Source organism: Lemur catta, chromosome 16, assembly GCF_020740605.2.
Source record: "Lemur catta isolate mLemCat1 chromosome 16, mLemCat1.pri, whole genome shotgun sequence".
Taxonomy (NCBI): Eukaryota; Metazoa; Chordata; class Mammalia; order Primates; family Lemuridae; genus Lemur; species Lemur catta.
In genome coordinates this window covers 17,011,253-17,026,048 of record NC_059143.1, presented here as the reverse complement: position 1 = coordinate 17,026,048, position 14,796 = coordinate 17,011,253, and the positions used below count along the sequence as shown (strand labels likewise).

Below are 14,796 nucleotides of genomic sequence, written 5' to 3'. Positions count from 1 at the left end.
ACCATGTTTTTAGGGGTACGTATAAATCCTGTAGTTGGTGATTTCAAAAGGTTATTCGGAACAACCTATGGAAACTGACGCTGTGCTCCCCTTCTCATCATACATCTTTTATGACTCTGCCTCCCAGTGCTATTTTAGTTTCTGGTCATTTGATCTTCTAGTTTGTTTTGTTAAGAATGAATGGTAATATTGCCAGCCTGTTGACACAATTTAGATTTAAACAAAGACTTTTATTAAGACCCAGGGTTTTCTGAACATATCCATTTTATACTGTCCAATAATGTTTAATAATGTTTTTATGCCATTGCTGGTTTAGTCCTGGAGATTATCCCAAATTAATGAGACGTAACAGACACCACAGTTCTCTGGTTTCAGCACAAGTTTACAGACACAGTGGCATATGAGCGTGCTTGTATTCATATAGTAAAATATCTTATAAAACTATCAGTGAAGGATATATCCCATTGTCGTTAAATTCACTTTTTGGGTAAGGAGTTATTAATGGTTAATTTGGGCAAAATAGTTGTTTGTTGGATATTTGTAGATTGTGTAACCCCAACCCCATTTCTGCACCATGACTCTGGCCACAGCTGGTCTCAACTATTGTTCTGGAAAAAATGTATGCATCGCTTCTCTGATTTATGTGTTTTTTTTCCCTTATTAACAAAAATGTCTCAGTTTGTACTTTAAAAGATCAGTGAGTTTTAAGTAACTAGATAAAGACAGTTTTTTGTTGGGTTAGATGTTGTCCTGTAGACATGCTTATTAATGGTTATCCTTTGACAGAGTTTACCGTTGCAAATTATGTGGCTAGCAGTGACTGTCTTTTCTGAATCCCTCTGCAGTTGCTGTTAGCTTCTTTGAGTTCAGGACTAAATTCTGTCCAGGACATGAAATACCCAACAGTAAACCTGGCAGGTCTACCAGTCTCTAAAGAGAAGACAACCTTTAATTTATTTAACACATACATCATGCCAATCTGGTGGGAACCACAGGTGAAATCTTTGGAAAGTTCAAAGAAGCACAGGCATATTCAATGTAATTATCAATATCAGAATGAGCTCTGTTCTTAGATGCTGCCGTACGCTGTGTCTGGGGGATTTCTTTACTGCTTGCCAGGGTCCAGTTGCCCTTTTGTGTGTGTGCTATAAGCATGACAGTGGCTATTTTGCATTGGACAGAATTGTATTATACCATATTCCTATATTCTGTGTTCTAAGTCAAACCCAGAGTGGTACAAATCTGAAAGTTAAGATGAAATTGTTCAAAAAAAAAAAAAAAAATCAGGACATGTCAGTAAGGAAGAATGCAAAGAAATGCAACAGGTGGTGATGTAACCAGAAAAGTGAAACTAGTAAAGGACATGCAACTTATTAAACTTATAAATGTAATACAACATTCTTCAATTATTCAGAGCAAAAGAGGAAAACTCAGGAAATTGTCAACAGCCTGATATGTGGGAAAACATCACAATTTCCTATTTTTAAAAAGTAGCTTTCGTAGGAGTTTTTTAAAAGCCTGTCTCTTTTTTCCCTACAAAGTTCTTCTCTAATCAAATAAATAGAGCATATGCTACATATAATTAAAAAGTTTAACTTTAGAATAGGAAAATAAGTATTCAAATCCCTCTTGCCTGCACCCTAAATTGCATTATAGATAATCTGTGTTTGTAATAGATAATTATTATATTGATATTGAGTAATTTGTATTGATAGTAGTTTTGATGATGTTTTAGAAAAAGATAGGCATATGTTGCTATAAGATTTGGGTGATCAGCCTGAAGTAGTCAAGAAGTATATTTGAAGTCTTGTGTTTTATCTTTAAAATTCATGTGAAAATTGTATTTGACCTTGTTATATATTTGTTTTCTTTAATATTGAAAAATAATATACTTACTGCTTATGTATCTTTTCCATAAAAATTTTGCATTTCCTCCTCACCCTATACCACCAATTAGCATCTAGGAAATACACACTTACCTGTATTTGGAAAGGGAGACAGGGGAAGTACATGGATTATAACTTTTGTCTTTAAAGAGAGGGAATCTTACAAATTATAGTCAAAGTGGAAAGTATTAAATCCCAGCTTAACTAATTTGCTGACAAAATAGAACAAGGGTTTTCAACCATCCTTCTTAGCCATGGAACCATGTATGCACAGAAGTTTCATGTGGAAGCTGTTAAAATCTTACTATCTTCATTTTGATGGCACTTTTTTCCAGAAAATACACGTTGCTTTGTGGAAAATTAGCTGACACTGTGCTGTAGTCAGGTTTATATTTATAGAGCTTATTGCTGTCTTGGTCGTGTTCCATGGGAGCAGTTCTCTACACTTGGACCTAATTTATTAAATTTATTCTGAGCTTTAATCATCTAACTTGTTAGCAGTTTTGCCCAAGTTTTTATATTTGGTAAAGATGTTTATTTCAACCATGTCACTGATACAGTGTAAAAGATACCAATGTAGAACAAATTAGAATCTAAAAATGCTAGATCCATATTATGATTCTGTAAATGTTATTCACTATATTGATAGCATTAATATTAAGAGTAAAGAAGAAAACCATATGGTCAACCTAATAGATAAAATAATTTCAATAAAATTAAAGAGTCATTCATGATTAATAGTATCTTAGCAAATCATAAATAGAAGAGAACCTCTTTAATTTGGTTAAAAGTTACAATAAACAAACTGCTTGATAATGAGATATTAGAGTAGGCATATCGGGAATAATATATCAGGAATAAGGCATGATGCCTGGTCTCATTTTTTCTTCTTTTTTTTCTTTTTGGTTTTCTCCCTGTCCTGAAGTAATGCAAGCAAACTCTTCATCCTTTTTATTCAGTATTATGTGGAGGCCATAGCCAGAGACATCACACACACACAAAATTTAGAGACGAACAAAATTGTCATCCACAGACGACATGATTGTCTACATAGAAAACCCACAGAAACTGTTAAAGTAAGAAAGTTTGGCAAGGCTGCTACATACAACATCAGCCAATTACATTTCTGTGCATTATCAACAGTCAGAAAGTACAGTTAAAACTGGAGGAAGAAAGATATTTAGTGTAGCTTTTAAAAAGTCACATACCTAGGAATAAATCTTAGCAAAAAAAGTATAATAATAAAACTTATTGAAAGAAATAAAACTTATTGAAAAGGAAAATTCATCATCATAAAGATGTTCTGTCAAATTGATCTGTAGACTCAATGTGATTTTAATTAAAATCACAGCATGTTTTTCCTTGGAAATTGGAAAATGGATTCTGAAATGTATATTTAAGTACAAAGGACTTTGAAGAGCCAAATATTGCTCAAGAAACCAGGTCAGAGGAAAGGAAGGCATTTGTCCTACCACATGTCAAGGCTGATGACAAATCTTTAGTGCAGAATTGTCCTGGGGATAGACTGACCTGTGGAATGGAAGAAAAAGCCCCAAAGACTCATGTACATAAACTTGGTTTATGTAATAGAGCTAGTGTGGCAGATCAGTGAGGGAAAGAGTGGATGGTGTGGTAAATGGTGCTTCGATAGTCATTTAATATGAAAAAAAAGAAAATGGAACCCCATATCATATACACAAATATAAATCCTAGATGAAGCAAACACTTAAATGGGAAAGTACAAAACTTAAGTACTTTTAGAAGAAAATATAAAATATCCTTAAAATTTTGAGATAGGGATTTCTTAACAATGGAAATATGATAAGGGACAGTGTTTTTTTTCATCTGATTCTAATTAACTTGCAGGTGATATATTAACTTGAATAAAGACTTCTATAGTACATGTGGCTAAGAATCTGAAAGGTTTATTTTGCTGAAATGGTACATTAGGACTGCAGATGATTGCTTAGCTTTATTCACCCTCCATGACTACTTTAGATTTGAATTATTAGGTAGCCAAAGGGAGGGAGAGAAGTATAATAACAGTTGTTTCTGCACATGAAGAATTCACACAAGGAATACACTGACACGTTGAACAAAGACTGAAAATAAAAGCTAAGACAGTATCTTCCAGGAAGTAAAATTATTAATATATTGAGAAAATATTGTTAGTGGTAAATAAAAGTTATTTAACTCTGACCATGTTTAATCATTAGAATAAAATTAAGTTGGCTTTGAAATCTCACTCCCTATTGATAGGGGACAAATGATCTGGGCTCAGACTTCATTAGGTCAGAACTTAGGGCCAGTGGCAAGTAACCCCACCCAGAGATCCTCTGGTGCCCTGGGTGGAAAAACACCCTTGTCTATCAGGAAATAATTTGGGGTACCTCCTTTCTGTCATGTAGTGACCAGGGGCATTTAACCTACATCTCTAATTTTCAGAGGACTCAGGAGCCATCAGGAAAGAGCAAGAGCCCTGCTCAGGATTAGCCAGATAGGTGGCAGGGCTGTGGGCTGGAGGGAGCCGTGGTTCTGAAGACTGTGAGTCTGTGCTCTCCTCATATGTCCCCACCCCCTGCCTAGAGTGCTTCCTTGCCCTGGGAAGTGTAGGGTTGCAATGAAAAGAAACAGCCCTGGCTCTTTAACAGGCTGGTCACAAGCCTGTCTCAACTAGCCTTGGAGAGAAGAGGACTTAGGGAGCAGGGAGCAGGACATGAGACACTTTCCGAGGAGCAGGAAAGGGAGATGCTCGATACTCGTAAGAGGCGTGGAGGTTGGACGAGGGCACCACGGTCCTGCGGCGCAGGCAGAGTGTTGGCAGTCCTGACGCTGCAGGTGTCCTCAGCAGAGGCCAGTGGAGATGGCACACCTGGAGCAGATTGGCAAATTGAGTGGCTGGAGCAGAGAACTAAAACCCAGCAGGCCACTCTGATTACATGTGACATCTGTCTCTCCTAAAAATACATTTGGACACCTAAGTAAGAGGGAGTGCCAACTTGCCAGGTGGGGACCGGTCATCTGGCGAAGGGGGTTGAAATTTAAAAACCTTATCTGGGACTAAGAAGCTGCTAGGCCATGGGGTCACGTGGAGTATGTCAGGAATAAAAAAAAAAAGGCAGTAAGAGTCTAGATTCATGGTAATTACCTTCACAAACCCAGGCTGAGTTGCCAAGCTGATTGCCAGGAATCACCCTAGGAAAACTATGAGACATCTTTTCATAGAACATTCACCTCTTTCTGCCCTAGTTTAAAAAGCAGATCAAAGAGAAGTTGCTGCTTTGGAAGCAGGGGCTGAGGCTCAGAGTCCCACAAGGCCAGCTGGCGTAGTCTGCCCCTAACCCCTGAGACAAGTCTTTTCCAGGTCTAACGCCCTGTAAGCAAACGATGGGGAGACGCTTTCACCTGATAAACTGTAATCACCGTGTTGTACAATAGATTTCTTGAATTTATTCCTACTAAAAATAGGGAACGCTTCATGAATTTGTGTCTTCCTTGCACAAAGGCTATGCTAATCTTCTTGTATCATCTGACACCAACTTTTAGTGTTCGCACTACCAAAGTGAGCACTTGTTTCATCTTTTAAATAATAACACAGTATGTATCTCTAAAACATTAGGACTCTCCCCCCACCAAACCACAGTACCAGTATCACACATAAATGATAATAATTTCTTAATTATCAGGTATTCAGTTAGTATTCAATATTCCCTGATTCTCTTATAAATGTCATTTAGTAATTAAATCCAAAATGTCATTTAATAATAAGAATCCAAAAGTTCCGCATACTGCATTTGGTTTACATGTCTCTTAAGTCTTTTTTAATCTCTAGGTTTCTTCTTCCCTCCCCCATTTTTTCTTGCCATTTGTTTGTTGGGAAAACCTGGTCATTTGTCCTGTAGAATATTCCATAGTCAGGATGTTGCTGGCTGCATTCTCATGTCATTTAACATGTTCTTTTACGCCTGAATTTCTTGCAGACTGATGTTTATATGCAGAAGGTTGGCCAGATTTAGGTTTGAATTTTTCAGCACAAAATACTTAATAGGTACACATACCGTGGGTTTACTTCCTATTACATCAGAGGGCATATGCCATCTGGTTTTCCTTCTTTTGGCAATGTTGAGATTAATTTTTGGGCTTAGTCATTGTCAGTCTGGTATATCCATGATAAAGTTGCCTGACACCCTTTCACCTAATGATTTTAACAGTCATTTTTGAGCATCGTCGACATCCACTGTTTCCTTAGTGTAACACCACGATTTCCTTAGATATTACAAAATAGTGATATTTCAATTATATCTTTCCTTCTACGTTTATCACCTGGAATTCTTCTATAAAGAAGAGCTTCCCACTACATCTTTACAAACTGATATATATATATTGGTTCTGTAACATCCTCCAAAGATGATATATGAACCCATGGATGGGATTTGTTTAAATCTTTTATAGAATTAACCCCCTTTTTGGCGAGAGAAAGCCCATTGATGGTGGCTTCTGTGTCTATTTGACAGGCATCTAGTTGGATTTTTTCTTTTTAGGCATAATTTACATGCAATAACTCCATTGTCTTTGATGGCTGCCTTGCTTTATGGTAGGAAGAGCTATTTCAGGCTTATCTTGTATATTTCCTGCTCCAGACACAGAGTCAGCTGTTTCTCTCTAAAGAGCCATATTTCATTTTAGTGGGAAATAATATCTAGAACTAACAATCTCAGTGGTAAGGATCTTCATTGCTACTGGGTTGCCCATTGTTTTTAGTGCTTTTCATCGGAGAGAGTTAAAAGCCCCCTTTTTTTGAAAAAATACTTCATTAGTTCATACCAATATATTTCCAGTTTAATTTTGGATTGCAGGTTTTTTTCCTTAATTCCTTTGATTCTATTTATATGTCATGGTTCCCAATGACATTAATATATTTGCTTTATTCTTGTATATGTGTGTTTATGACACATACACATATGCACACATACAAATTCTGTTACTAACAATATTAAAAAGAGTTTTTATATTTCTTTTTAGTTCCTTTTATTTTTTAATATAGCTCATCTGAGACGTACAGTCAAATGTTGTGTTTGATGAAAGTTACTTTCAGTGGTTCCTTTTTGTGTGGTTAAACTAATGTTACACAGATTCATTTGTTTCATTTGCTTTCAAGTTCTAGGATTCCTTTTTTCCATTTTGATTTAATTTTTTATAGTTATGTAAAATATTTACATGATTCCAAAATCCAAAAATACAAAACAAGATATATTTTTATACATATATACATACACACATAAATAAAAATCTAGTTTCCACTCTTGTTTCCTCAGCACTGGTTTCCTCCCTCCCTAAGAGGTAACCATTTTTTATAATCTTTCTAATTATTTTGATTTTGATATAAGTGATGCAAAGATATAGAATATTCCTTTTTTTTCTTAGATAAAAGATACTTTACAGCTTTGCTTTTTTCCACTTAAGACCATATAATCTAATTCCAATTCTTTTGGTCTCTTGCTCTTTTACTGATTTTGGTTATTTTAACCCTTACAACCCTTAAATAAATGCATACACGTGTGTATAAGTATGTGCTTAGTTTAGAGATGATTCTTTTTACAATTCTGAATTGGTGATACATTCCCATGGCTCAAAATGTAAAAGCATATTAGGGTATATTTTGCAAATTTTAACTCCCACTTTTTAAGTTAGCTGCTCCCTTTCTTAACCCAAATGCTTATTACATATGAAATGTTTTTGCACAAATGATAGAAATGCTTACATATGGTTCCTGACCTTGCTTTTTAAAAATGTATATCAAATTATTTATTCAACAAATACTTGTTGAACCCCAATTAATGCCATAGGTGCTGAGGATACAGTAATGAACGAACAAAGCCCCTGTTCTTATGGAGTGACCATTTCTGATGTGAGAGAGGTTGAGCATCTTTTTGTATGCTCAAGACCTATGTATATTTCTTTCTTTGTGACCTTCTCGTATTCTTTGCCCATTTTTCTATAGGAATATTGAACTTAAACAATTTTCAGTTGCTCTGTAATATCATTAGAAAAACTACCTTTTTCTGTGTAATGTGGGTTGAAAATATTTTTTCCAGATTTACCAAAAGGAAACATAATTCTTAGAATTTCTAATTCTTTCCACATAATGGGAAATATATTTATTAAAAAGCTTTAATAAATGGCACTAGTAAATAGAAAATTCTGTTTTGTTTCTTGATTTGTGGTACACACACATCTGTATAAATATCTCTGAAAAAAGATATTGGTGAATTAGGAAAGTGTAGTTATTAAGAGCACTTGGGTTTGAAATCCCATACTATCCCACTTTTCTGATCTTAGGCAAGTTATAATTTCTTTGAAACTCAACTTGTTCATCTGTTAAATGGGTATAATAGGACCTACCTTGTTGGCTCATTATGATAGTTAAATGACATAATGTGTACAAAGCACTTGTAGTGATTTTAGTTCATTAAATGTCAGGCACTCTTATAAGTACAAAAACTGATGAACCTTAAGCAAAAGTGTGTAAATGAAATTGTTTTTGTCTTTTAGAAAAGGTCTTTGAATGAATTTTGGAAGTTTATATTGTCCTTTGAAATTGGAATTTTGGAAAGAGGTAGCTAAAATGAAAGTATTGATCTTAGAAGAACACTGTTTTCTTTTGGTAAATGTGAAATAAGAAAAAATTGCTCCTATATTTAAAGCCTGATATCTTTGATTTCCATTATATTTTATAAGGATATTTCATAGTTTGGTTAAATTGAAACATGGTTTTTGTTTTTATTGAGAATACAAAGGTATGCTGGTCTCTGCAAAGCTGGTTGTAAACTTACATTGTCAGAATGTAAACAAGAGGTGACTAGAGGCTGTAAGCTCTGTTATTCCTTCCTTGGTCCCTTGATAATGCTTTCCCCATACAGAGGTCTCATTACTTTCTCCTTTTGATCCCTAGACCTTTTCAATCTCTTAGGTAAATATTCAATTTCTATTTCAAGTGTGCTTTATAAACACTTGTAATCCACAGGATGTCAACAGAAAGAAGCTGTTAAATATTTATTAAAATGTATATTCTTTGGCATCTTGCTCTATTTATTTGAAGATGTACTTCTTCTACCCCCAGGCCCCTTCCCCCATGAACACAGGTTTTGAGTGCCTAGGAAATATCTTTTGGTATAACATAATCCTTTAATTGTCTGCCTTAACCTGCTTACTCTGCCCACGTTTTATAATAAGTCATAAATCGGGCAGCTTGACTTCTGGTGACATATGGGATTTGTGCTCTACAAGTACATTGAAGTATCTCTTTCCCTTTGGAGGTGTGCCAGTCTAAATTTTGCCTAAAGGAGAAAACTGCCTCAGGGGACACAGAGCTCTTTGGTGTTATTTGCTTTGCTTGTTACCTCAGGATGAATTTTCCTCTTTCAGAAAACATCATATATAATAAACATTTGTAAGGTAAATAAATTAAGGAAGAGATTGTTTTAAAAACCATAGAGATCCTGTAAAGGTTGGCTGATTGGTTGCCTTGTGCCTTTGCAATCTTTAGAAAAATTTTTTATACACAACTCTTTTCAAAACACGTTGATTGCATAAAATTTGATATATCCTCGTTGTCTGGGATATAACCTGCTATTGTGTCATGTTGATATAGCACAGTGTAGAGCCAGGGTTTGAAACTTAAGATGAACTTTCCATTTTACCATAGTAAGTATTCTCAAAGCCAAATCCCTATTAATGTGACAGTGACTCACATTAGTTATACACACAGCTTCTCACCGAGGAAGCAGTGCCACCACACCTGATGTTTGTGGAAAACATAAATGATTATAACCGGGAATGCATGCTATTATGCTGTGTGATGGAACATTGATCTAAGCAAATACGTGATTTGTAGTAGAGTTAGGTATAACTGGCTTTTAGTAACGCCTCATACCGGTGCCAAAGCAAAACTGCATGAGAGCACAGTTGGGGCAGTTAACAGTTCTCAGCAAAGCAGACTTCTGTGGGTGAACCAGCTATTGATAGTTGATAACCTTAGATTCTTTGCAATATTGTTTTATTTTTGTGCTTTGGTATTTTGAGTCTTTCAATACCTTAAGTATGTTGCCAAAAATTGCAGTAGCTGAAGGTGTACCATGATCAGGAGATGATTGAGAACCATTGGCTTAACGTTGTTTAATGTAGCTGTATGGCTTTGGTGAGCATTTAAATGGTCCAAGCCTCAGCTGCTTCTCGAAAATGAGCAGTACCCCACAAAGCACAATCCAACCGCAAGATAGAGCGAGCCCCAGGTCTGTCTGGTTTCAAAGGTTGCTGTCTTCCAACTACATTATAGATCCAGAGCTCTTCACAATATTGTACATAATGATGACTTGCATTGGGATTATAAATTGGTGTTTCTACTGTACTTTCACAGACTCTGTATTTTGATTCTTTAACATGTCTCTGAGTTATAGGTGAGGTGGGTATTATTATAGCATCAGTTTTACAGATGAAGAAACTGAAGCACAGAAAGTTTAATTTGCATGCTCAAGGTCACCTAAACAATCAAATGGTAGGACCTGCATTCAGACTAGGTTTTCTGATTCCAGAGCCTCTGTTCTTTTCTTAAGATGTAGACTCTTTGTAGACGTTTAGAATAACAAAGAGATATATATTTAGACAAAAAGCTTCATATTCTGACATATAAGACACTTTGATCCAGTCTTTAATTAATACAGTTTTGTTTGTGTCTTTTATGTAATAATTTACAGAGAATTAACACTTGAAAGAGTGTGAAATTCATATGTGGGCAGAGAAAGATTTCTCACACGGAGATTAGGATATATAAAAGTAAAAAGTTTATTTACTCTCCTGACAAAGAGAGCACATGTGGAAGAGAAAGGGAGTGAGTGGCCACAGTGCACAAATGAAGGAGCAGACGTGTCGGGCAGCTGAGGAAAAGCTGTTTGGGGTTTTAAAGGTAAAAATGTCTTTTTTCCCTATACTTTAGCAGGCTGTTGCAGGTGTTCTTTATTTTTCTCTTTTCTCTGTGAGGGCGGCTTATCAGAGTCCTTGGAATTTGTTTCTGACAGGAACTGAGGCAGAGAGTTTGAGTTAGAGAGTTCACACCCCTACTGTGCACTTAGGGCTCTTCAGGGCCGAGGAAACAAAACTCTTGGAGATAACAAGTTAGGCCACAGGAGTTTTAAATAAAACAAGGGGCAGTTGCTCTGTGAGTTTCTCTTTCCGTTTGATAGTTATTTTCCTCTGTTAGGTAGGTTATTGGTAAGGCCACCTTTCATCACTGTAGTGCCAGAATATTTATTAAGCACCCATCTGTTGCTGGTTCAGTGCTGGGCACTATGACAAATTAAAATGGACGTGGAACTTGCCCTCTAGGCCTTTCTGAGTTTCCAGTTGCATTAACATGAACAAACAAAATTTATTCTCCTTAAACAATTCTAGAGGAAAAAATCATTTTCTCTTCCTGTATCTCCCTTATCCACCAACTTCCTAGCAAAGCAGAATATTCTAAAGGAATATTTAAAGGTATAATGTTTTCATGGAAATCATGTGTTTTTCATCAATAACTATTCTTATAAAAACTAAGCTTTTTTTTGGCTATTTTCCTTCAGGATATGATTGACATATAACCTATCACATTAGAAATAAAATCTCAGAAGGCTAGGTAAACTACTTGGATCTAATTGTGTGTTTTAGGACACTGTGTACTCTCTCAGCAGAAAAAACCTTCTTTAGGAAGGGAGAAGAATGCTGTCCTTTGCAATACAGGTATCTTACTATGCTCAGAACAGTCAGAAAGGAAACAGAAGGGAAACTAACATACATATTAGAGAACACTGTGTCCTGTCCCGGAGCAGGAAGGAACCAAAAATTCAACTCTCTAGAAATTCTGTTCCCCTGATGGTAAGCAGTCAGAAGCATCTCAGACCATTTAAAAAGGAAGTTAAGTCAGCCTGTTGAACTAGCTCTAAAGCAAATCACAATCAAATTGTTATATTCATTCCGAAAAAGTAGGTGTGGTTTAAAGGGAAGTTTGGAAAGCTCAGAGCCACGAAAAGAGTCAGAGTCATATTTGCAGAGAGATATTTCTGCTATTCAGCCCATCTCTGCTTCCCTTTGTGTCTTCTCTTATGATTACATATTTTTTGCATAGTCCCCAAATCCTTGTTTCTCCAGCCTGAAGTCCTTGTCTGCAGTGTTCCAGGTAACATACAGTGTATTAAAAACAGTCTTGCTCCAGAGTAGCATTCAAGAATCAATTATTTCCATCAAGCATTCAAACCTACATTCTAGTAGAAAAGTGTAGGTCTCACCAACCCCATACTGCACCTAATCCAGCTGGAGCATATTCAAGTTCTGAGACAGAACACTTGTCAATATAGAACCCAAGACATTTTTATTGTAGTGAGGAAGGGCTGCTTTCTCCTTCCCCACCAACACAATTGCCAGTAGTAAGACAGCCTCAGATCCTTCTTGAAATGTGGAGAGGTATTAGTGGGAGATTTGTGCTCACCATTTTGGTGCTCTCTGCTCCTTAGCAATCCACACTGCAGGAGGCTTAGGTAAGAGGTAAGCTTTTGTATGAAACAGAAAGGATGAGGGTTGGCTCTGATCTGTGCAGCACACAATCCTGCATTTCACTGGCATTCTCCGTCATTAAGACCACTTCTTTTAGGTCCAAACAGCTGTGATCTGCTGTCTTCACTTTCACTTCATTTCAGTGACTCCCTGTCTGTTCTGGCACCCATTGCGTGAAATCTTAGTTACTCTTAGAGACAAGGGTGAGCAAAGAATAATGACCCTGTTCCTAGGTTAAGGTCTGCCTTTCTGTCATCCTTCCTTCCTCCCAACTCTGTTGAACACTGTGAAGGAGGCCTACAGTGAGGGGGTCCAGCTGCCCAAAGTGACATCTTTCTAAACCAAAAGATTGGGTCAGAGGTATTTTCTCATCGGTAGATTTTGGCTTTGAAACGTGATGGTTCCATAAGCTTTTCTGTTAATGCAGTTGGTGATAAATTAACATAAGTAGGAAATTTACTGTGTCCCTGAAGTTTGACAGGGAATTCTACCTTTTAGAAATCTATCATGAAAATCAATTTGAAATTTTATAGATACAGTTTTAACTTATTAAAAACAAGTAAAACCTCTTGTAAAACAACTAAAATCACCCTAACGTCTTACTATGCAGAGCCAGATTTATTAAGTGATAGACTATAAATATGTGATCTAAGAGATCAAAAATGAAAAATAATCTCAAATTATCCAAATATATAGCAAAATCAAATAGTAATACCAGATAATTACATCAAATTGTTAAACTTAAAGTAGGAAAACAAGTCATTGGATTTTTAAAAGATGCATGATTAAAAAGGCATATGACTGGCCTTGGAGCTCTAAGACTCTGGGCTACTTTTAGTTGAAGATGTCTAGGAGCAGATTAAATCCTTAGCTGTTGAGCTAACCTTAGCACCTTCATGTCTGACTCAGCTGTAAGTTATGGTACTGGTTTATATGTGGCTTCAAATGGCATTCCAGATATATATAGAGAACTCTGTGATTCCTATAGCTGTCTGAATTCAAATCTGAAACTAGGTAGAGGGTACATTACAATATCAGTCATGCAAGAAAAGAATTTTCAGCGATACGGTCTCTTTGTAAGACCAGCCCAAACTCTGCTTCTGTTGAAATGGGGATAGACAAATTTTGGGAATTTAATTGTATAGGTAAATTTTAGGCACTTTGTTGATTTCAGTATATTAAACCTATCAAATATTTCATGTATAAGATACTTTGAAGAGCTTAAATCTTCACATATATCACAACTAAGATTTTAATTAATATTATATAACAGGAATAATAGTATTTTTAAGACTGTGAAGTCTTACCAAACTTTGGAGGGCAAACATTATTTCCCTGGTTGTATTTTCATAATGATGAAATCAGACTGCATCAACTTAAGCTGAAATTCTGTGTGTTGCATGGCCACAGAAACTGGTTTTACTCCCAGATTTAAATGTTAAGATAAAATGAAAAATTGTATTCATCTTTCAGGCAGTCAGCTGAACTACTAAAGATGGGTTTTGGTTGAAATTTTTGAATTTTATCTTATTAAAATAAGATTATATTGGTTTCAAAGTATCTTACTGATTTTGAATATCTTTAAGCCCACTTAGCTGAAGAGGTGCCAGTGTTTTAAAATTTTAAATCACATTCCAGAAATGAAATAATATTTTGAAACAGAAGTACCTCAACTGTAAAGATTCTTGGATATTATGTTTATCCAGCTTTCTAATAGCCTCAAAACCAATCATAGTAGTTGAAGTGCAGTCAATATTTGTTAAATAAATGGATTTTTTAAAAATCCAAGGTTTCTTAAAGAAATACTAGGAAAAGGGAGTGCTCTCTGCCACAGTATGTACCAGTGGTTCTAGAAAGTGGAGTCTGTGGACCCCTGGGGGGAGTCCCCAAGTCTCTTTCAGGAGACCACAAGGTTAAAACAGTTTTCATAATACTACTAAGACATTTGCCTTTTTTGTATCATTCACTTGTAAATGTACAGTGAAGTTTCTAGAGACTACATGATGTATGAGATCATGGATTGAACGCAGAAGCAGTTATGAGAATCCAGTTATCTTCTTTAATCCAAATACTGAAGAGATTGCAAAAATGTGAGACAATACTCTTCTAAGTTATTTTTGTTCTGGAAAGTACAGTCATTTTTTATAAAAATGTTATTTAGGTTAACATTGGTTTTACTGATATTAAATGAATTAATAAGTAAAATTTTTTTCAGTTTTTTAAAATTTGGTAAATAGCAATAGATATAACCCCCATTAAAAGAAAAGTCACTCTTTGGAGTCTTCAAAAATTTTTAAGAGTTAAATTGATATTGAGACCAAAAAGT

General features: G+C 35.7%; 1 protein-coding gene and 1 non-coding gene across 6 annotated transcripts in view; one reads left to right on the top strand and one right to left on the bottom strand.

The window, feature by feature from the left end:
- Positions 1–14,796, top strand: part of OSBPL1A (oxysterol binding protein like 1A) — a 186,121-nt gene that overhangs the window by 131,153 nt on the left and 40,172 nt on the right. The window lies entirely within an intron of this gene.
- Positions 5,347–5,456, bottom strand: LOC123621970. The gene has a single exon (XR_006729348.1). It is a non-coding gene; the product is annotated as a U6 spliceosomal RNA (small nuclear RNA).